The sequence below is a fragment of the Rhea pennata genome, unplaced genomic scaffold (assembly GCF_028389875.1).
Source record: "Rhea pennata isolate bPtePen1 unplaced genomic scaffold, bPtePen1.pri scaffold_33, whole genome shotgun sequence".
In the NCBI taxonomy this organism is placed as follows: Eukaryota; Metazoa; Chordata; class Aves; order Rheiformes; family Rheidae; genus Rhea; species Rhea pennata.
The window spans coordinates 2,724,356-2,746,232 of NW_026907680.1; the positions used below are offsets into that span (position 1 = coordinate 2,724,356).

General features: G+C 43.0%; 1 pseudogene; it reads right to left on the reverse strand.

The window, feature by feature from the left end:
* Window positions 1-8,370: 8,370 nt before the first annotated feature.
* LOC134154713 (transmembrane protein 209-like) lies at window positions 8,371-21,228 on the reverse strand (annotated as a pseudogene).
* Window positions 21,229-21,877: the final 649 nt, after the last annotated feature.

Sequence of the window (21,877 nt, forward strand, 5' to 3'; positions counted from 1 at the left end):
TCCCCTACTTCAGTCCTCCTGCAGTGGAAAACCCTGTAGTGCAGCCCAGCATGGCCACTGGCAGGCACAAGGCTTTGATGCTGAGTGTGAGGGCACTTGTGCCTTGCACCCGGGAGCCTCGCAGCAGGAAAATGGTGTCAGTGCTGACAGGGAGGTGATTCCAGCCCCACCCACCTGGAAGCCAGGAGGAGGAACCTTGCTGCTGCTTCTGCTAGTGAGCTCACTTGCGCCTCAAGACCTGAGAGGCCACCAGTGGCCACAAGGCTGCTGTTAGTGCCTAGGAGGGCACAACCAGCCCGAGGAAGCAGCAGGGGTGTTGGTGTTAGAGAAATACTGTGGGAAAAACCTTGCAAATAGTTAACAAGACTCAAGGACACGGGGGAGAGAAAAACAGTACTGCAAAGGATAACCAGCTCCGGCTAAATGACCTTCATGAAACCACAGCGCTGTAAAGATTGCGAGGAGTAGGTAAGACAAAAACATCAGAATAACCCAGAAGTGACCTTAGGTTCATTAAGGCTTATTAACATATTGAACTTCACACCCCTAAATGAATAATGAGATGGAAATGACATGATAATGATGTTACCGCCTCTTCTTCGCTTCCTATGCTAATTAACAAGAATGTGAAAGCGCAAGCGCAGAGCGATTACCTGAGGTAATGAAACTGTAACCAACAGGAAAACTTGCATGAAGTACTCTCTGAAAAGCGTGTATAAACAAAGAACGAGAAGGGGAGAAAGTGTGCTAGCTTTGTGGATTTACCAGCTAGCCCCCATCTCTGCGCAGAAATGAAATCAACAAACACCTCGACCCTGTGTGTCTATTGGTTGCTTGCACACCGGGTAACAGCACCCAGATTTTGGGACAACAGTTTGGCGACCCAGGTGGGACTTGCCAGAAGGCCTTGCCTGGATCATCTTGCCATTCCCGACAGCGGACTGGATCGGATCAAGCTCCAGGACGCACTGACCTGTTGATGGGAGAGTCCTCCGACCTCCCTCCGTAGTCGGGGCGACAAGAGCCGCAAAGGTGCAACGCTGACCAGAGGTATTTGTGCCAGGGTGAAAGGGGGGTGAATCTTTGGATTGGTGAGTATAAACTTTACCTACTTCCACGGAAGATTATGTTGGATTATGTCACACATAGACACTCGGCAAAGGTTGCCTTAAATTGGCCAGAGGGGTCAGAGCGGAGTGCACACAAAGGTACGGGAAAAAAAGGTATTTCTAGGTAATAAGGTTGGTATTTCTAGGTAATTAACATGGGATCAAGCCAATCCATGATTCCTCCCTGTAGCCCTTTGGGTTGTATTTTGAAACACTGGAATATTTTTGGAGGAGATAGGATGACAAAAAAAAAAAAAAGAATGAAAAGATGTTGTAATCAATGGTGGCCAATATATAAGCTGGAATGTGATGAGAAATGGCCAAAAAATGAACTATAACACTATATTACAGTTACTGCTGTTTTGTTGCTGGAAGGGGAAGTGGGATGAAATACCCTATGTGGAGGCTTTTGTGTCACTATATAGGGAAGCAGAAATGCAGAGGGATTGTGAACTTATAAGTAAGGAGGAATCTGTAATGGTTGCAGTAGGAAAGAAGGAAGAGAGCGGGTATTGTGCTAACAGACAAATTCTGAATGGAGAGGAGCAGGAGGATGTACAACTACTGACAGTGCCCCCCTCTTGTGGAAACGATTCCACCGCAGTTGAAGCATCGCCCCCCCCCGCTAGAAAGCCAAGAGTCCAGCCCTATTTCTGGCCGAACTAGGAGACGGAAACAACCTGTTCTGCAGGCTCCTTTGAGACAAGCGGTGGGACCAGAAGGGCTGCCAGTATTTGTACATGTTCCTTTTACCTTGGATTTACTAAACTGGAAGCAGTCTATTGGATCATATAGGGAAAATCCTGAGAAGCTGCATCAGCTTTTGGAGACTATTATGATAACTCATAATCCTAACTGGGGAGATGTGCAGGCGCTGTGGAATGCTTTCCTGACGGGAGAAGAAAGGAGGCTGGTAATTGCTAAGGCAAAAGAAGAGGGTGAGAGAAGGGACAGAAAGGGGGAACCTGAGGTCTATTTACGCACCAGAAAGGATCCAGAGTGGGATCCAAATAGGAGTGGGGGTAGGGAGCTATTGAGGCAGTATCAACAGCTAATCTTATACGGGTTTCGGTACAGAGTTCCGAAACCAAAGAACGCATCAAAACTGTATGAAGTAAAGCAAGGGCCTGAAGAAAATCCCTTGGCCTTTTATGAAAGATTATGCGAAAGAGCCAGAAAATGGACAGACCTGGATCCAAATGAGGAAGCGAATCAAAGGCTGTTTAATATGCTCTTTATTGGCCAGTCAGCTCAGGATATTAGAAAGAAGCTGCAGAAGGTAGATGGAGCTGGGGGAATGTCTATTCCACAGCTGATAGAAATAGCGTATAAGTTATATAATAATCGAGATGAAAAGAGAACAAGAGAAACACAAAATCGAATGAAACTGCAGGCTTCTCTCCTGGCAGCTGTCCAGAGGAATGAATCCCAAGGCAGGGGCAGGGGAAGCAGGAGAGGTAACAGAGGAGGAAGAGGTGGAAGGGGAGGGAGGCCAGGAGGAGGCCTCCCTAGACCCGCTTTGGGTCCAAATCAATGTGCAATTTGTAAGCAGGAAGGGCACTGGAAAGATGAATGTCCAAAGCAAAGAAGGATAACAAAGCTACAGAGCCCAGCAAACACCAACCTAATTATGTTAGAGGAGTCAGATATGGAATGAAGGGGACCAGGGGAGAAAATCAGAATTTCCTCAGCTGATCCCCTGGTTCCAGTAAAGCTGGGGAATGAAACTATAGATTTTTTTATTAGATAGTGGAGCCACTCATTCAGTGATAACTAGTTGTAAAGGACCCTTAAGTAAGGGTCCACCATTGTTGGGGCTACGGGAAGGAAAGCTTTGAGGCCATTTTTTGCAACCAATGGAGTGCACGATTGGAGGTACTAAATTGACTCATGAATTTCTCTCTATGCCAGAGTGTCCCCTCCCTTTATTAGGACGGGATTTACTATGCAAACTGAATGCGCAGGTGACCTTTTCTGAGAGTTCCGTGCAGCTCCACAGCCCTCCAGAATCGGCATGGAGAGCACAAATCTGCCTTTTGATGGGATCGGCTCCAGACGATAACAGTGCAAGTATCCCTTCAAGTGTATTGGATGCGGTGATTCCCTTGGTTTGGGCCTCAACAAAGCCAGGCAAAGCAAAAAACGCGACTCCGGTCAAAATAGAGCTGCAACCAGGAGCGAAGCCAGTTAGGGTGCATCAGTACCCTGTTAAGCTAGAAGCACGTAGAGGATTGGAACCCCTAATTAATGCCTTCTTGCAATATGGCTTGCTTAGAGAGTGTCAGTCTGAATTCAATACACCAATCCTGCCGGTAAGGAAACCGCACTCCCAAGAATATCAACTGGTCCAGGACCTGAGGGCAGTGAACCAAATAACAAAAGATATCCATCCAAGTGTGCCAAACCTATATACTCTTTTAGCCTCAGTGCCTGAGACTAACAATTGTTTTACAGTGCTAGATTTAAAGATGCTTTTTTCTGTATTCCTATAGAGGAACAAAGCCAGACAATTTTCGCCTTTGAATGGGAAAGTCCCACTACAAGGAAGAAGGTGCAGTTATGCTGGACGGTTCTTCCTCAAGGATTCAAGGACAGCCCTATCCTGTTTGGTGAGATCTTGGCCAAAGAACTAGCCCAATGGCAGGAAGGTAACAAAAATGTCACTCTTTTACAGTATGTGGATGATATTTTGAGTGGAGTGGATTCAGAGCAAATATGTTTAGAGGCGACAGTGAGTCTGTTCAATTGTTTGGGACTTGCCGGGTATCGTGTTTCAAAGAAAAAGGCTCAGATTGCGAAGAAGGAAGTCCAATATCTTGGATTTAAAATATCAAAAGGAGAACGTGCACTAGGAGCGGAAAGAAAAGAGGCTATATGCCGAATTGCAGGACCCCGCACAAAAAGACAGCTGAGAGGATTCTTGGGAATGGCAGGATTTTGCCGTATATGGATCTCTAATTTTGTGCTGATAACTAAACCTTTATATGCAGCCCTAAAGGGTCCGGGAGAATGGTTAGAGCGGACCCCAGAATGCCATGCTAGTTTCGATGAAATAAAAAAGAAATTGACGGAAGCTCCAGCACTGGGACTCCCAGATATGGCTAAACCCTTTCAATTGTATGTGCATGAGCGGCAGCAGGTGGCCTCGGGAGTAATGACCCAAATGCTTGGGAGCCGGAAAAGACCGGTGGCATATCTTTCTAAACAATTAGACAAAGTAAGTAAAGGATGGCCGGCCTGCCTCCGGGCTATAGCAGCCACCGTCTTTATTAATACAAGAGGCCCGCACATTGACTGTGGGTAGCAGCTTTGTACAGAATGGAGAGAGAAAGGCTGGATATGCAGTAGTGACTCAGTGGAAAGAAGTAGAAGCTAAACCATTGCCACAAAACACCTCAGCAAGAAAGGCTGAAATCATTGCCCTTTTACGAGCCCTTGAAATCGGAAAGGGCCAAAGAGTAAATATAGATACTGACTCAAAGTATGCTTTTGGGGTAGTTCACACTCATGGAGCGATTTGGAAAGAACGAGGGCTCTTAAATTGTCAAGGAAGTAATATCAAGTATGGACAAGAGATATTAAGATTGTTCAAAGCAATAATGGAACTCAAAGAAGTAGCTATAATGCATTGCAAAGCCCACCAGAAGGGAAATAGTGAAGTGGCACAAGGAAACAGGAGAGCAGATATGGCAGCCAAAAAGGCAGCACTAGCAGGACAGGTGATTGGGGCTTTATTACCCAGTAGAAAAATACAGGTGAGACCTCCTGAATATTCAGACAAAGAAAATCAGTTGGCATAAAGGCTAGAATGTACAAAAAATGCTAAAGGGTGGTGAGTCACCCCAAATGGACAAGTTTTAACTACAGCCAAAATGATGGAAGTGCTCCTCAAGAGACTGCATGAAGAAACTCACATGGGAGCAGATGCTATGATAAGCAGCGTAAAAAAGATATGCCGTGGGATCAAAGATGCTATCAAATGCTGACCTTATTGTAAGGAGATGCCCCACCTGTTGTGCAACTAACCCCAAAATTCAGAAGAAACCACCTATGGGAGAACTAAGAAGAGGGTTAACCCCAGGGGAACACTGGCAGATCGATTTCTCTGAATTGCCTAAATGCGGTTGGTTTAAATATTTATTTGTTTTGGTAGATACATTTTCTGGTTGGCCAGAAGCCTTCCCATGCTCCACCAATCGTGCAAAAGAGGTAATTAAAATTTTACTAAAAGAGAATTCCTCGATTTGGGATTCCTGAAGGCATATCCTCAAATAATGGACTTCATTTTATTTCAGAGGTGGTTCAAGGAACATCCAGATTTTTACAGATGAAATGGGAATTACACACTCCATGCAGACCCCAGTCTAGCGGTAAGGTAGAAAGAATGAACCAAACACTTAAAAGACGTATTTCAAAACTGTGTCAGGAAACCCATCTTAAATGGGTAGATGTATTACCAATGGCCTTGATGAGAATAAGAATAACCCCAAGAATAAAAAAGGGAGTAAGCCCTTTTGAAACACTTTACGGGAAACCTTACCCAATTAATGAAATAGGGGGATGAAGTGATCAAAGGCATGTAAGAGGGGAAGAAATGTTGAGGGAGTATTTATTGTCTTTGTCTCGGGTACTAACATCTTTACATAGGTACTTTAATCAACGTACCCCCCCTTCCATTGGATTCCCCTGTGCATGACTTCAAGCCTGGGCATCTAGTTCATATTCGGACATGGAAAGAAGAACCACTAAGAGAAAAGTGGAAAGGACCTTACCTGGTGCTTCTGACAACTCCTACTGCAGTAAAGGTGGAGGGAATAAGTTCCTGGACCCACTATTCCCAAATAAAGAAGGCACCTTTGAATGACTCGTGGACTGCCACACCCACAAGATAGGTCCCAAGATAATACAGAAGTTACAAAAGTGATGAATTGCACTTGGAAAACTGAACTTTTTTATATGGAAATAGAGTGCTCTTAGTGTTATTAGGTGTTATTTTGCATTCTGATAGTATTGTTAATTATAGATAGAGCTGATTTACAAGAATATTGATTTGTTTAATTTAATTTGTTTGCTATAGAGTTAAGATGGAAAATGAGGACATTGTTAACTTTGTTATGCACGCTCATTGGTACAACTAACCTGATTTTGTAGCTTATACGGACCTTCAGAAAAAGTGACTCAGATTACCGCTTGCTTCCCTGTTCCCCAAATCTCCCGGATTACCCATGCCATGGGAAATACTTAGAATTAATTTAACATCCATGTAAGAATAATTGAAGTTGTTTAAATGAGACTTGCTAGATAAGTGATATTAACAAGTCTCAAAGGGGGAAATTGTTAGAGAAATACTGTGAGAAAAAAAACTTGCAAATAGTTAACACGACTCAAGGACAAGGGAGAGAGAAAAACAGTACTGCAAAGGATAACCAGCTCCGGCTAAATAACCTTGATGAAACCACAGCGCTGTGAAGATTGTGAGGGGAAGGTAAGACAAAAACAGCAGAATAACCCAGAAGCGACCTTAGGTTCATTAAGGCTTATTAACATATTAAACTTCACACTCCTAAATGAATAATGAGATGGAAATGACATGATAATGATGTTACCGCCTCTTCTTCGCTTCCTGTGCTAATTAACAAGAATGTGAAAGCGCAAGCGCAGAGCGATTACCTGAGGTAATGAAACTGTAACCAATAGAAAGATTTGTATAAAATACTCCCTGGAAAGCGTGTGTAAATCAAGAATGAGAGGGGGAGGAGGTGTGTTAGCTTTGTGGATCTACCACCTAGCCCCCATCTCTGCACAGAAATGAAATGAACAAATATCTCGACCCTGTGTGTCTATTGGTTGCTTGCACACCGGGTAACAGAACCCAGATTTTGGGACAACAGTATCGCAGTTTTACCCCTCTGTTTAAAAAAATAAACCACATCAACTTCTAACCCCCTTTTTGATTTGCCTGAATTTGCAATGGATCCCCCCCTTAAAAAGTGGGGCCCGCTCTTTGAAACAAAGGCAAGTGTTTTCCCCCAAAAGACAATTCCGCAGAAGGGGAACGGCGGCACATGCAGGCGTGGTGAGACGCTCGCGCAGGCGTCGTTCCGCAGCGGGGACGTTCCACTGCTGCCCGAGCTTTGAGACCGTCACTGCAACGGGAACCGCAGCTTGGCCGGCGGCCCCAGAGCTTGACTCGTTCCCGAGAAGCCGGAGGCTCTGGCCAGGCGGCGGCCGCTCGCCCCCAAGAAGTTCCTGGCGAGGCAGCAGGAACTTCGGGGTGTTCCCCTAAGTTCCTGGGATGAGCCCACGCAGGTGTATCCACTCTGGTTTCATGTGGGGATGCTGAAGCCACATGCCAGTCTGCAAGGCCCTAAAAGTAAGGAGCTGCTAGCAGAAAAGCTAACATGAGAAATAAAAGAATTTTTAAAAAATTAAAAAGCAAAGGCAGGGTAATGTTCTAGTCGTACTCGATCACCCACAACATCTTCTGTCTCGTAAGATGGTCACATTTGAATGGTATGCTTATTTTGTTTTGGTTTATATCTATCTTATAAACACCTACTGAAACCAGCAAGTCAAAAAATTTTCTCTTTCCCTTATATCTGCAGTGGAAACACCTGAAGCATCCAGAGAGGTCACAAAATCCAATTATTCCAATGAGCAGGGATAAAAGACAACGTCCTTTCAGATCGCATGTAATTAAATTAACCAAAAATCGGTGTAAGCGCTAACTTGGCGCCTGTTATGCCCGTCTGGAATCTCTTGGATCTTGTGAATCCGGCAGTTGGCCGCGTTGCAGTAACTGTCTTTTCAAGGGACTGCTCGCCAGCGAGCGGCTGGGTACAACTGCGGGAGACACGTCCCAGCTGCGCTGCTGCATTCCACCCTCAAACGCGGCAAGTGCGGGTTCATTGCTGAGCCCTGCGGGCAGTTAAGCTCTTTAGAGTGCTTGAAGAGTAAATGCAACAGAAATAGCAAGGGGGGTTTAAATACGATTTGTTAAGGTGAGGAGCCAAATAGAAAAGACCTGCCTGGAGTTCCTGTTTAGATACATTTCATCAGTAAAAAACAATAAAACGTTTTACAGAGTATCCTCCCCAAAACTGTACAGAAATTACAAACATTTCCCCTCTGTCCATAAAGCAGAGTTTAAATTATCCCATTTCATAGTCCATATTCAAGGCAACAAGTGAAACAATGCTGCTCAGTTCGTCTTGTAGGAGAAGCAGGATCGTTCTTCTGAGCTGCAGTCCTGCTGGAGATGTTACTCTCCAAACACCCCTAGAACGTTGACTCCTGATGCACCAAAATTCACGTGCCTGCAAAAACAGCATTATAACGATAAGACACAAGTAAGTTAAAGCTCCTATTTAAAACAAATCTTCATTACAAGAAAAACTGCCAATCCCACACATCAGCATTTTAACATTTATGTAGGTATCGTGTTTCACCTCGAATTAAAAACAGCTCTTTCAGAACAAAAAAGTCCGGACATTGCTTTTATGTCAGTGCAGCTTTCACTGTGCCCTCGAAACTCCTCTTGTTATGCCAAAACCAAGAGATTACAGCACTATGGCAGTGTCTGTCTCCTGTTTATAAATAGCACAGTACTTCTAGCAAGAAGGTAGCAACCTGGTTGTCTGGCCAAGGCCACTATTCCGCAGCATGGACTCCACAGGATTTTTCAGCCAGCACAAGACCAAAGAAAAGCACAAAACATTTCCTGCACGCTCATGCACACAAAACTGACATGATTTTGTAAAAAGGCTGCCATTACTTAAAATGAGAAGAGCATTTTAATTCCATCAGTATCGTCCTATGATAGCAACTTCAGTTACGGTATTTCAAAACAGAAAGCTCCTGCTCAGATCTCGTGCGCAGCGCAATGATATGGAACGTTTGACACTTACCCAAGCATCCCAGATTCTTTTGTCTTTATGATGTACAGAAACATAAGCAATGTATGGAACATGTTGTTTCTGCCCTGAATACCACGGGAAGAGAAAAAAACTTGGAAATGAAATCACATGCAAACAAACATACTAATATCTTAGAATGTCTTATTTAAAACAACTGTCATCCCCTGTCCTGATCTTAGGTGGAGCAGCACAATTTTTCCTTCAAAACTTTTTGCAAGATACATATACTGCAGTGTGCACCCTGTCGGCCTGTTATATCATCAGAGATGAGAAAAAACTATAACAGAGACCTCGCGAAATGGTATTACAGCTTAGACTGCTGGGGTTTTGCCTCAATTCTTATCTTTCAATTAGGCAAACACCAGAAAAAGACCAAGCTTGTTTTCTAGATGGATTATCACCCTCAAATATTTTTAAATGCTTTTTAAAAGAGCTTTTCTGAAATCAGAAAATCAAGTCACAATCGGGGCTCAATCATAAAATCAAGATGTACAGGAAAAGTCTAGTATTTTGATATTGAGATTAGATGTTTCCCTCCAAAAACTCGTACAGACAAGCATCAGTCTTGTTGGCACTGAGGAATAGCAACACACCTCAGAGCTTACATAAATTAGGATTTTAGAATAAATCATCAGAAAATAAACAACAAGAGGAAGCTGCTGCCTGGGCACTGATGTACCTAAGCTAGGCACTGAAGCTATCGTTCAGCAGCAGACTAAATACCACATGATGGTCAAAGATCGTGGTAACATTTGCTTCCTGCACTGAGCCAGCCTACATATTCAATGGATGTGGCTAGTTCCAAAGGAAAAGGAAGAATGAAAAAGAAACCAATCAGGTCTGCTCAAGGTTTCCTGACAGCAGAAAAAACTAACACGATCATACCTCGGGCAGATTGTAGACCTGGCGGTGGTAGATCAGCTCATAGTGGGGTGGATTGATGTTGCTTTGGTAGATGCAAAATACATTTTCATTTGTAATGTCTGTGAATTAAAGTTTTAAAATAAGATAGGGATTTTAAGAGCGCTGATGGGATCCAAGCAGGAAACAGCAGCTAAACAAGCAGTCCAAGAATGCCAATACCTGGTTTATCTGGTGTTTGAACAAAGTGTTGGGCAGTGAAGGTTCTGCCATCGGGGTATTTGGGGCTAGGGGGCAGTCTGGCATCGAGGTAAGTGCAGAATATGTGCATAAGGATCTGTGCAAACAAAAACAAATCTCATTTTAGTATCATTAAGAAGACTGACAGGACAGCAGCTTTCTTTCCATAATCTCAGACATTAGTTAGGGTATTTGAGAGTCTGTTGCTGCATCATGGACTTAATTAATCCCACCATGTTTAGAAGCCCAAGGCAGCTTAACACTTAGAGCACTGAATTCAATGGTCCAGGGCACGCCACAGACATCAAGACAAGTTTATTCTTCCTGTAAATGAAACCCTTTCAGTCACAACACGTTAAAAAGGTGCTGCATGTGAACTGAACTCCTGACATACAAGTAACTATCTTCACATCTCACAGAATTTGCAAAGTCACAGATCTGAATAGCATGTATAGGACAAACTACAAGATACCTGATTTCATGATGGTTTCTACGCTAGCTGCAAAGATTTGGCTTAGAGAGGCCGATCCGATCTAATGACAACTTTTCCAAACACTACACTTACCCAGCAAGTTGCTCCTCTCTTGTCAAAAATGGCAAAACAAAATCAATGGACAAACTTGAACTGCTCATGAATCTTACCAGCTTTCAACATTTTGGAAGAAAGTCCTAGAACAAGTATCTTCTTAGCTAACAGTGAGAAAATCGCAGTACTGCATGTTGTGTTTTAACTCTTACAGTAGAGTTCTCAACATTCTTTGGGTGCAGCGTGACCAAATTACTCTGTAGTATGATACCTCCTGTGTTCAACATAGGATTTGTTTGGCAGACAGAAGAATTTCTATGGGCTAAATGCCCAAAGCCTCAAAAGGTCTAGCGGAAATTATTGCTTTAAGTTGCATGCAATGAGACTAACATTACCGTTAAAAACTCTTCATTTGGCACTTATTGTCTTAAGTTAATGCCAAAGCTTCGAGACAAGTGTTCAATATTAATTTCATCTGTTATATCAGAACTTCTTTTCCAGAATCTTTACAAGTTTAGTACATTGTCCAACACCACCTCTCTTAGCTGGTTTCATTAAAAGACAATGAATTCAGGGTGTGATGGTCTGTGTTACGGTCTTTAATACTTTCAAACTGCTCAGCTTGCTGTCTACCAAGATAGCTAGAGCTGCTTCCCAGCTTGTCAGTCCCAAATATTTAGTCATCTTCACAACTAGAAAATTAAATCTTATTTCAAGACAGATTTTGCTCAGCTTTAGCTTCCAGCAATTCAATCTTGTTGCATCTTTGTCAGCAAGGTTGTAAAACTTGCATATGAATCTTCTTTCTGCTTCTCCCCAGTAACTGAACATCTACAGAGGGAATCAAATCACCTGAACTCTCCTTTCAAATACAGAGTTCAACTGAAGAGTCACACGTGAAGCTTGTTCTCCACTCCCTGGGTTATCTTGTGGCCTTTCTTTTAACTATTTCAGTTGAATTTTCAAGTCACTGTATTCACTGAAGTGCTTTCTCCTGACCTTTTGCATTAATTGGCTAAGCATGACTACAAGTCTGTTCTCAAGTAAGATAATGTAATCCCTGTGGATCTCTCAAGAAATATTACTGAATTAAATAAACATCAAGACACGCCACTTAATAATCCGTTTGTTCTTCTAACCATTACAGCAAATGAAAATTTTAAGGTTCATCTTGCATGAGAAACTTGGTTAAAGCAGACTTTTTTTTTTTTTTTTTTTTTTTTTTTTTTTTAATAAGGTAAGAATATTGCTCTAACAAATCTGCAACCTTCTGTCAGGTTGCTCCCAAAACAGTTACCTGACTGACATCTCAGGTGAGTCTAAATAAGAGACTGGCTTAAGACTAAGACATGAAATCGCGTTTTTGTGATCTGCACAATGTCCAATCCCATTGGCATTATTCCTTGCATAATTTCACTGACTACAATGAGAATATCAGGATCGTGAGGCAAACAGGATTTTGACCATGTTCCTCAAAAGACTTAATTGCTACCACACACAAAAATCTACCCTGAAAGACACACTTTAGGAAGTTATATTAAGCCTTCTTTGAAAACTTACAGCACAGTCAGTGGGCAAGTCAGCATCCCACTTACGGCCCTTGAAATCTCCTCCTCTGTTCCATCGGAATGAGCTCATGTATCCTCCCTGAGAAAGCTCTGAAAAAACAAAATTTATTCAGCTACTGGAGGTTGAAGGTGCAAGGATATATTTGACACTAGCTTCAAGAACACTGCATGTATTTTCAGTGCACAAAATAGGAAAAATTAAACTAAGGAAGTGCTTATAAAGATATAAAGTTAGGGGAGTGGAGTTTACAAGGTATTTTTTATTGGTAATTAATGAAGGGATTAAATAGGACACTTCACACCCCAAACTGAGAGAAGAAATAAAAACTTCCATGCCAAGTCCCACATCATTACATCGGTCTGAAAAGAGGAAGTTGCAAAAACTACCTCTGCTACTTGAAAAGCAGCTCTTCTCCCTGCTGTGACTGTAGTTCAAACCTCTTAATTGACGGGGTATCTGACACCGCCGACGCTTGACCCAGCTAACTGAAACGTTTTAAAGTCAGTATGGTAGACCACATATCTTTGATCCTTTCAAACAAATACTCTTGGTTCGCTGCAATATCCAAATACTGCATTATAGCGTACAGAGTTGGCATGACTGGAGCTTTAACAAGCGCTGCTTGTTTCAGATTGCTGATGCTGGCTTCTGCATGCGACAAGAGCCAGCACGACATCTGCATCCACGACAGAAATTTGAACATTCTCCCTTACAAGGCGTTAACAAATGCACTGTTACAAGGAGGAACTGGCTTTTTTGTCTCACTATTTACTAAGGTAACTTACTAAGATAATTTACTAAGATTTATACACAGTTAACAGCTTATCCAATACTCCAAATGTTTGTTTCCAATCCCAGTGAAGTACTAGCTGTCTCCCTTAAACCACACAACATAAACGCTATGCAGCACTGTGCGGTCGCAAAAGACGACAGACCCTTATCTGAAGGGCTTGCATTCCATAAGAAAACAGAAACATATGGTGTGAAAAAGGGAAGAAGTAACATCCATTTTAAAGAGCAGTAGGAGGGCAGCAAGGTGGAGATGAGGTCAGTAAGTGATCAGTTTTTCACAGGCACCACAACAGATGCAGATCTTGAGGACAGACTACAAACAGGCCAAAAAAAAAAATTTTTCTTCTAATGCCCATAGCTCTCCAAAATACACCTGAGATTATCCTCCCCAACCCCACTTAGTGCTACACCTAGTACTTAAATAATCTTTAATGTATCTTAACCTTAAAATGATCTTAGATCTTAAATGCAAACGATTAATAGCCTATCTGTGATAACAGAACTATTCTAAGTTAAAATAAATAAATAAATAAACTTTAATGTATCTTAACCTTAAAATGATCTTAGATCTTAAATGCAAACGATTAATCGCCTGTGATAACAGAATTAATTTAAGTTAAAATAAATAAATAAATAAATACTTCCTAGGTCTATAGATTTATTATTATCACAGTCATAAGACGACTTCTCAGTTCTTAAACACTATTTGGATACAATGTATCACATCTAAGTTTTCATAAAACGTTTTGTGGCCTGTTTGCTTTCAGACAAGATAGCAGGTAACAATTTAAGGAAGTAACAGCAATAGGTTTTTCAGGAAGTAGCTGATTTTAAGGAAGTTTGGAAAGACACATACTAACATAGACAGAGAGGGCTGACAGGCAACCATCCTTGCAACGTGTGATAGTTTTCTGGCAGTTTAAGATACAAGGATGTTAATCTGAGCCTTTAACTCTCCAGGAATGAATTCAGAGGAAACAAGAGGCTTAAGAATTTTATGCTATTGCAGCATCAGCATGCCTTTATCAGTATTTCCAGAAATCCTATGAAGAATCCTTCCAGTTTAGTAAAATGCATTACATGAAGCAAAGATCACACCAATACAAACAGGAAACGGAACTGTAATTCTTAGCAGACTTGTTTTCTATACTACCTATGCAGTGCCCTGCTATGGGGTGGCCTGCTACCAACCACCACAGCGAACCCCCCAGTTACTCTATCATCATACCTCCAACCTGCATTTCTGGGTACCCCATTCTTCTCAGCTGACTGCTCACAGACTCAATCTCTTGTACAAGTGGCACTAAAATAGTCTCATTAATCCACTAGGAAAGAGAAATGCAAAAATTAAAAAGCTTAGAAGCAACAAGAATGTGACAAAAATGTTAGTTTACTCTCTAGTCAGCATCACTGTTACAATCACAAAGGAGTTTAACAACAGGAACTTTGAAGTCAACCAAGGAGGAAAAGTAATTAAGAGCATCAATTTAGATAGGGGTGATTGGCTCTAGAAAGACCCTCTAAAATGCCAAAAATTCACTATAGAGGACTTGGGAAAACAAATCTCCAGAAAGCAGTGATACTGATAAAGCTTTCCTGAACAATGAGAAAAGGGGTATTCTGAGGCACTGCACGTCACTCATAGTGGTAATTTAAACTTTCATGGGTCCACTCCCTCTCAAAACCCTTTCAGGAAATGAAGGGCCTGATAAACACAGTATGTGACACTTGTATGTGACACAGTTTGGGAACTGAAGCCAAGCTGCCTGTAGGTTTATGAACAGATGCTTAGGAATCTGGTACAGAACAGTCATAATCCCACATATCAATAGAAATCTTTTACATTTCACTCGTCCCACTACTTAGAAGAACTACATATGTGATAGTTTCTGACTGAAGGGGTAATTCAAAGTTAGGCTTACAAATTATTTTGTCATAGTATGTGATTGTATTTCCTCTGCTAAAGCAATTGCCTAAGACCAAAATTTTCTTTTTGTTTTCTTATTACACTCCTCAAGGCTGTTGGAAAAAGTCAACGGGCTGGCATTTCCCATGCTTTATTTGAGTCCAGAAGGAGTTTGAAATACAGGAGAAAAAAAAAACAGAAAAAATTCAGAAAATTGGGTTGTAGAAAGAAAAAACAAGTCTTTTCACATCCACTGTGTGTTAAGATGCACGTGTCTTCATTCAAAGGTGGGTGAACTTTACAACTGTGAAGTTTTCAGAACAGAAAACACCTAGGTCAGCAAGTGCAAAAGTTCAGGTTGAAAATGTGTCTTAATACTTCTTGGTTACAAGCATGCTGTTTTAGTCTCCATGTCCAAGCCCACCCTAATCCTCAAATAGACTCAAATATGTAATTCTTCTCACTTCCTTAGGTATACAGGGAGCACTGAGGTACTTTTTCATTCTGCTGTACCTATTCTAACAGCAAGAACAGGCAGTTCACAGGGACCGGACTTACACTTCTGAACCTAGCGGTCCAGGAATCCAGGTAATCAAGCTGTCGTCGATTCACAATCACCCTTGCCCAAACCTATGGAAAGAACATTATTACCTACATACAGCAACCTAACAGAATACTAAAGAGTTTTTAGGGCCTACGACGTTTTCTGACCGCAGCCACAGCACATAATGCAAATTGCATTTGTTTCAGAACTCTCATCTAATGGCTGTATCATGTGAATTCTACAGTAGCTTACCATACTACTCTCCTACTCTCTTTTCACAGTACACTAAATCTCCCGTGAGTCCAAACGCACAGTTTTGCATTCCCTGCTCTGTTAGGATAAAATTGGTCCAAGTTGCAGGGTAGACTAAGTTAATGTACGACATAAAGAAAACAGATCAAATTTAATTAAAAGCTACATTAATGACATTCTTTTGAATCAGACTTATTCCAGACACAAGTGTAAAGGAGAACAATTTTACACACCTTCAACTATTTCACTACATTAGGTACAGGTCAGTTTCCAGTCAATTTTTATGTCACAAGTTTATTTTATCCAGAGTACAAAATGGTAAAAAAAAGTTCCGCAACCACCATTCTTGAGTTGAACTCAAAGTCTATCTGTTCTCAGATTACACAGTAATATTAAACAACTTCAGATAAAATAATTCTGAACAGTTGGCCAAACCAACAGAAGTTTCCAGCTTTCCACCGTGGCCCACACGGTGAGTATTAGTTAATTACAAAGACCACAAAGCATGAAACCTGAAATTCTCTCAGGAGTCAGTTTTCCACCTAAACACAGGTACCTTGTTCACCAAGGAAGAAATCATTTTACAATTTTACAATTGTAAAATTTTACAGTCCGGAATTTGAAATGTATACCCCTTGTGGCAAAAAGTCTTACAAGCTGTATGAAAATGGTTAAATGCTATAGGATTTCTCCCTTTCTAGCACCATTGACAGAGTTCACATTTGGATGGAGCCACATATTTTAGAGCCCTGTTTTTCTCTCTTGGCTCCTTTGGTGCTGAGCTTACTTCTTCTGCAGTCAGTGGAGAGCTCAGACGAGCTTCGTCCTTGTGTGCTGATGGAGCCTGGGGCATGCAAGCCACCTGATACTGGTACTTTCTCAGCACCTGTGCTTGCTCTACTAAGGAACGGCTGTAGTTCCAAAAGGTTGGGCTGCTGGAAGGAGAGCTGGAACATGAACTTGCTGAAATGACATTGAACAGTCATAAAATTATCACCAAGTAATCACAGAAGCAACACTACAGGCAATAGGTCACTATATTAAGGCTTTGACAGGAGAGACGTGCTCATGAATTATCATAAATACATACACCAAAATCTGTCTGCATAAACACTGATTTCATCTTTATATTAATAAGGCACTGTCCCTATCCCAGACAAAAACTGCCTGCAGGTAATTCACCACCTTTAGCTCAACTGCCTTCTCCACAAAATATCCCTCTCATCGAGGTGATAAGCCCTTCAACTCATTATAGTCCACTATACACAACAAATGCTACAGAGATTATTAGTATATCTATAATATAGACTAGTACTTCAGCAGCTCTCTTTCTGTGCAGGAATCTTTTCCAACTTTTCTCATCCACTCCTCATCAATAAAACCAACATCCCCTCCTTGCCAAGCTTTTCAGGCTACATGAAGTTATTTACGTACCCAATTGAAGTCTACGCTGTTTCTCTTCTTCGCTTCGAAGGTACTTTTGCAGTGACTTGCGGTCTGTGATTTCATCATCTTGACTCATACGGGAATTATACCGCATTGGTGAAAAGTGGCAACGAGACCTTAGCCCGGTGCTTTCCACTGGCCCAACACTTGAGGCAAATGGTGAACCAGTAGGAGAAGAGCTGAAGCTGGAAAGCTTTGGGAAACAAAAGCAAACAGTTGTGTCACATGAGGAAAGTGAGAGTTCCATTTTGACTTTATAAACTAAATGAATAGATCGACTCAACATAAGAATTGATTACTCTGCTGATTGCTGCTATAAAATATGCTCTCGTTTGGGGGAAGGTTTTTGCTATTTTGTAGTTACATTCTAGTTTCTTATTTTTGCTGTGCTCTGAAACAAGCTAGCTACTCTAAAACAAATAAATTAACACCAGGGAAAGAGGATGAATACTGACAAGACAAATTTCATCTGCTTTGCAAACAAAGCGAACACACACACAGGACCCTCCACTGCCGGCCGCACACCTCCAATGGCTTACAGCACAACACAAGGACACGATAAGCAAAGCCAAACCGTTCCCCTTGAAGCCACCTTGGTCATTACCTTACTGTAGCTGCTGCTTGGTGAATAGGTTAAAGCACTGCTATAAGAAGCGCTGTTGCTTGACAGAGCCTGCCGCTGAGGGCTGTACCCTGAGATACAACCAGAAGTAAACTTTGGACTGGCCCTGAAGGGCCGGGATGGGCTGTAACTCAGCACAGTATGACCCTGGACTCTAGGAGAAGGCGTAGAAGAAGGGACTTTCTTCGCTGCCAGCTCATGTGCTGGAATTATTTGTACCGCTGCAATAAGCAAAAAAACCCACAATCAGCACTGTACATGCAGCAGCCCAGAACTCTCCTCCTCACTTTAAATACACAGCAAAACACACATACACAACTCTCTTCCCTTAAGGAAATTCTAGGACACTAAAAAGACTATTCTAGTCTGACCCCTACAGGATTCAGCAGTCAACCCCAAAGACATAAAAATCAGAAAACTGGGACACGTGATCATAATTCAATACAAATTCTACAATTTAAAATTTCAGTTAAATTCTACCAAGCACCTTTGCATAGCCCGAGGCAATTATGTAACTTATTTGGTCAGCTACTCTACCTGCCTGCTTCATGTGTCTTTAGCACATCTAATGTCTCATTTACCTGTGCAAACCCAGATATTACACTCCTCAGCTGCGGTGATATAACCCTACTCCCGTATCTGCCGCTCTTTCTCTGGAGGCAGCCTAGTAGTATGTAACACATTGTACTAGCACCTTGCTTTTGCTGTATTTTCAAACTCTGCCAAGTTTTTCTATATTTTACAACATCACTTAGACGTTCAGAACTTTTCAGAGCAACTGCTCTCTAGCCTGTCATTTTCAGACTGCACACTAAGGTCTCTTTTCTCTTTCTAATTTGGCGCTCTCCAGTCAGTATGATGATAGTAGGATACCAAATTTAAATACAAACCTATACACTCTGCCTTGTTCTCAATCCCATTTATAGGTTACAAATTCCTTGTCCAGCTTCATAAAGTTTAAGTCTCTCTCACTGCCCTTTAACAGCCCACTCTCCTTTTCTCCTTTTGTATTGGTTGCTTCCTCTCCACTTCTCCCCTTAATTGCTCATCAATTTATCACTTTTATTTTGAATTTTTATAGGCTGCAGTTAGTTCATCTTACTGCTCTTGTCAGATGAGGTAACTGAGAACTCACTTCACTAAAGATTCATGGGCTTGAGAAAGATATCATCTTTAAAAAAAGTATTTATAATTTATAACACCTACCTGCATTCTGCATCCCTAGAAGGATCTGCTGTCTACGAGTCATGACCAAGGTAGTTGGTGCCATTGTGTACTTGAAGTACATCCAAAAATCAAATAAGGCATTCAGACTGAACAGGGATACAAGCACAAGCTCTAGAACAAACACAAAGGTTTTTATCATGCTAGGCACCATAAACAGGAGTGACAGTAAATGATCTGAGAAAACAAGTTTATACACAAATCAAGAATAGTTTATTGTTAGGGCTACCAATAACTGCCAGTCTGAGCACGGACGTAAGACAACTTCTCCTTTTCATGCAAGAACCATTAGAGATAAATTTCCTTTCTATATTGAAATTCATTTCTGTTGCTACAATATGTATTTGTAAAAGCGAAAGGTATTTTCCAGACAGGATACAAAGCACTGCAATGAAGTTTCATGCTATTTATCAAGTGTCTTCTGCCAAACCTTCTGTCACTCGTTACCTGACATTGCTCTCACTCTTCTTCCTTTTCATCCGCTAATAGTATTAGATACAATTACTTTTGAGCCTACTCATTTGAAACCAAATTTGATTATTTGGAAATGTCCTGCAGCCCTACAATACAACACAACGCTACTATTTCAACTATTCCCCAAAGCCTTATTGCACACATTAAACACATTTAAGGTAGGAAACCTGTTCTTCACCCTCTTTCTTACTTGTCACTAAAATGATGAAATTCCAACAGCACCAAAAGGGATAAAGGAAAACAAAATGAAGCTTGGTTATTAAAAAACAACAACAACAACGAAAAACCCCAAACCTTAAAAATGCTTTCCCCAGCAAGAAGAATGAAGGCTGAAACCTTCCCTCCTCCCTAAAACTAATTCACATGCTGTGACAACTCACCAATATACCAGAGCGGCCAAAATGCGATGTTGTAATAGGAACTTATAAGTTTTCCAGTCCTAAAAAGAAAAGGAAGAAGCGATCAATTTAACAGTAACTGGGTCCTATGAAATATTTAAGCATATACAAAGTAGAATGCTTTACTTAGTTGAGTCAGATATAACAATCAACATACATGTCAGTATATATCATCCCCCCAACAGACATATTAAGGAGGCCCCAGGCCCAGACCACTTTCCGCTCTTCAGCCTCCCTCCTAATCTTCACAGTCCTGTCAAGGAGCGAAGCTGCAGAAATCTGTTCTGCCGCCATTGTCTGCAACAGGAAGCACACAAAGAAAGTTAAAGATTGAAAATTTATATACAGTTAGATTCTCACTCTGTACAAGACCTTTAAAAAAGTAAAAAAGCAAAAAGAAATTACATAAAAGGACTTCACATTGAGGTACCAAATCGTGTGTAGTGTTAAGAATGAGCTTCAGTGGTTTAAAAACAAAAAACAAAAACAAAAAACCCAAAACAATATTCCTCTTATAAACTGCATAAGCACTGTCACCTCTTCACAGTGAAACAGTTTCCATTTTCTCCACTGAGGTACAGAGGACAGAAAAGAGAGCCAGATTCCAACAGCGTTTTTGAGAAATAGCATTTTTCGGAATGCTGAGGCAACACTGCCTTCTCCAAGCAAGGAAAACAGACCAAGAAAACATCTTGCACAACCTGGCAGTTTTCCTACTGAAAACACCCACCTATCTCCTTCTCTCAGCTCAGGACAGCTCTGTACCCTCCCCACACCCTCCCCCCTTTACACCACAAAATGCCCTATGTAACAGAAATAACGCTTCCTGCATATTCTACTCCTCTCATCACTCTAGCACACACCACGCCACACACACACACACACACGCGGGCGCGCTTGTCACCCGCCGGCAGCCCGCCGCACTCCCAGGCCTCGCTGCCAGGCCCTGAGTCGGCAGCAACACCGCCGCTCCGCTCCGCTCCGCCCCCGAGGGCGCCGCGGCCCAGGCCCAGGCCCAGGCCCCGCCCGCCGCCCCCACCGCAGCCGCCTCCAACGATTGGTCGCGCGGACGTGACGTCACCGGAGCAGTTCTGCGGGGGGGAGGGGCGGGGCGGGGGGGAACGCCGTTGCCGGGGAGATGCCGTTAACGGCGGGGGGGGGGGAGGGGGGCGGGGGAGACGACTCCGCTTTTGAAAAACAACGTTCGCCCGTGCACAGCCCGGCCGCTTTCCTACTGAAAACCCCCGCCCGTGTCCGTCTCCAGACCCTCCGCACACCCCCCCGCCTTTACGCCACAAAATGCCGCACACAACAGCAGTAACACTGGCCACTTTCCCTGCTCCTCCCATCAGCGCAGGAAACTGCCACGCCTCCCCCGGCCACAGGCTTCAAAACCTCTCAGCTACTTCGTCGCTGAACACAAACATACAAGAGTTACCTCAGAGAACACGTGGTTTAACTGAAATGATAGGATTTCACACGCACAGACCTCTCCCACCTCCACCACCCTAGACCCTTCCCCACACCCCCCCCACTCTGGCACACACCACGACACGCACGGACACTTGTCACCTGCCAGCGGCCCGCCGCGCTCCCAGGCCTCGCTGACAGGCCCTGAGCGCGCACGCCCCGGCTCCCCCGCAGCCAAACCCCGCCGACCACAAGCAGACTCGGCCCCGCAACGAGCAGGCGCCCCGGGAGGGCGGCGACACCGCCGCTCCGCTCCGCTCCGCCCCCGAGGGCGCCCAGGCCACGCCCCAGGCCCAGGCTCCGCCTGCCGCCCTCACCGCAGCCGCCCTCACCACAGCCGCCTCCAACGATTGGTCACGCGGACCCGTGACGTCACTGGAGGCAGTTCCGCGGGGGGCGGGGACGCCTTTGCCAGGGGGACGCCGTTGCCAGGGGAACGCCGATCCCAGCCAGACGCCGTTGCCAGGGGGACGCCGTTGCCAGGGGGACGCCGTTGCCAGGGGGACGCTCGCGCAGCCGCCCCGGACG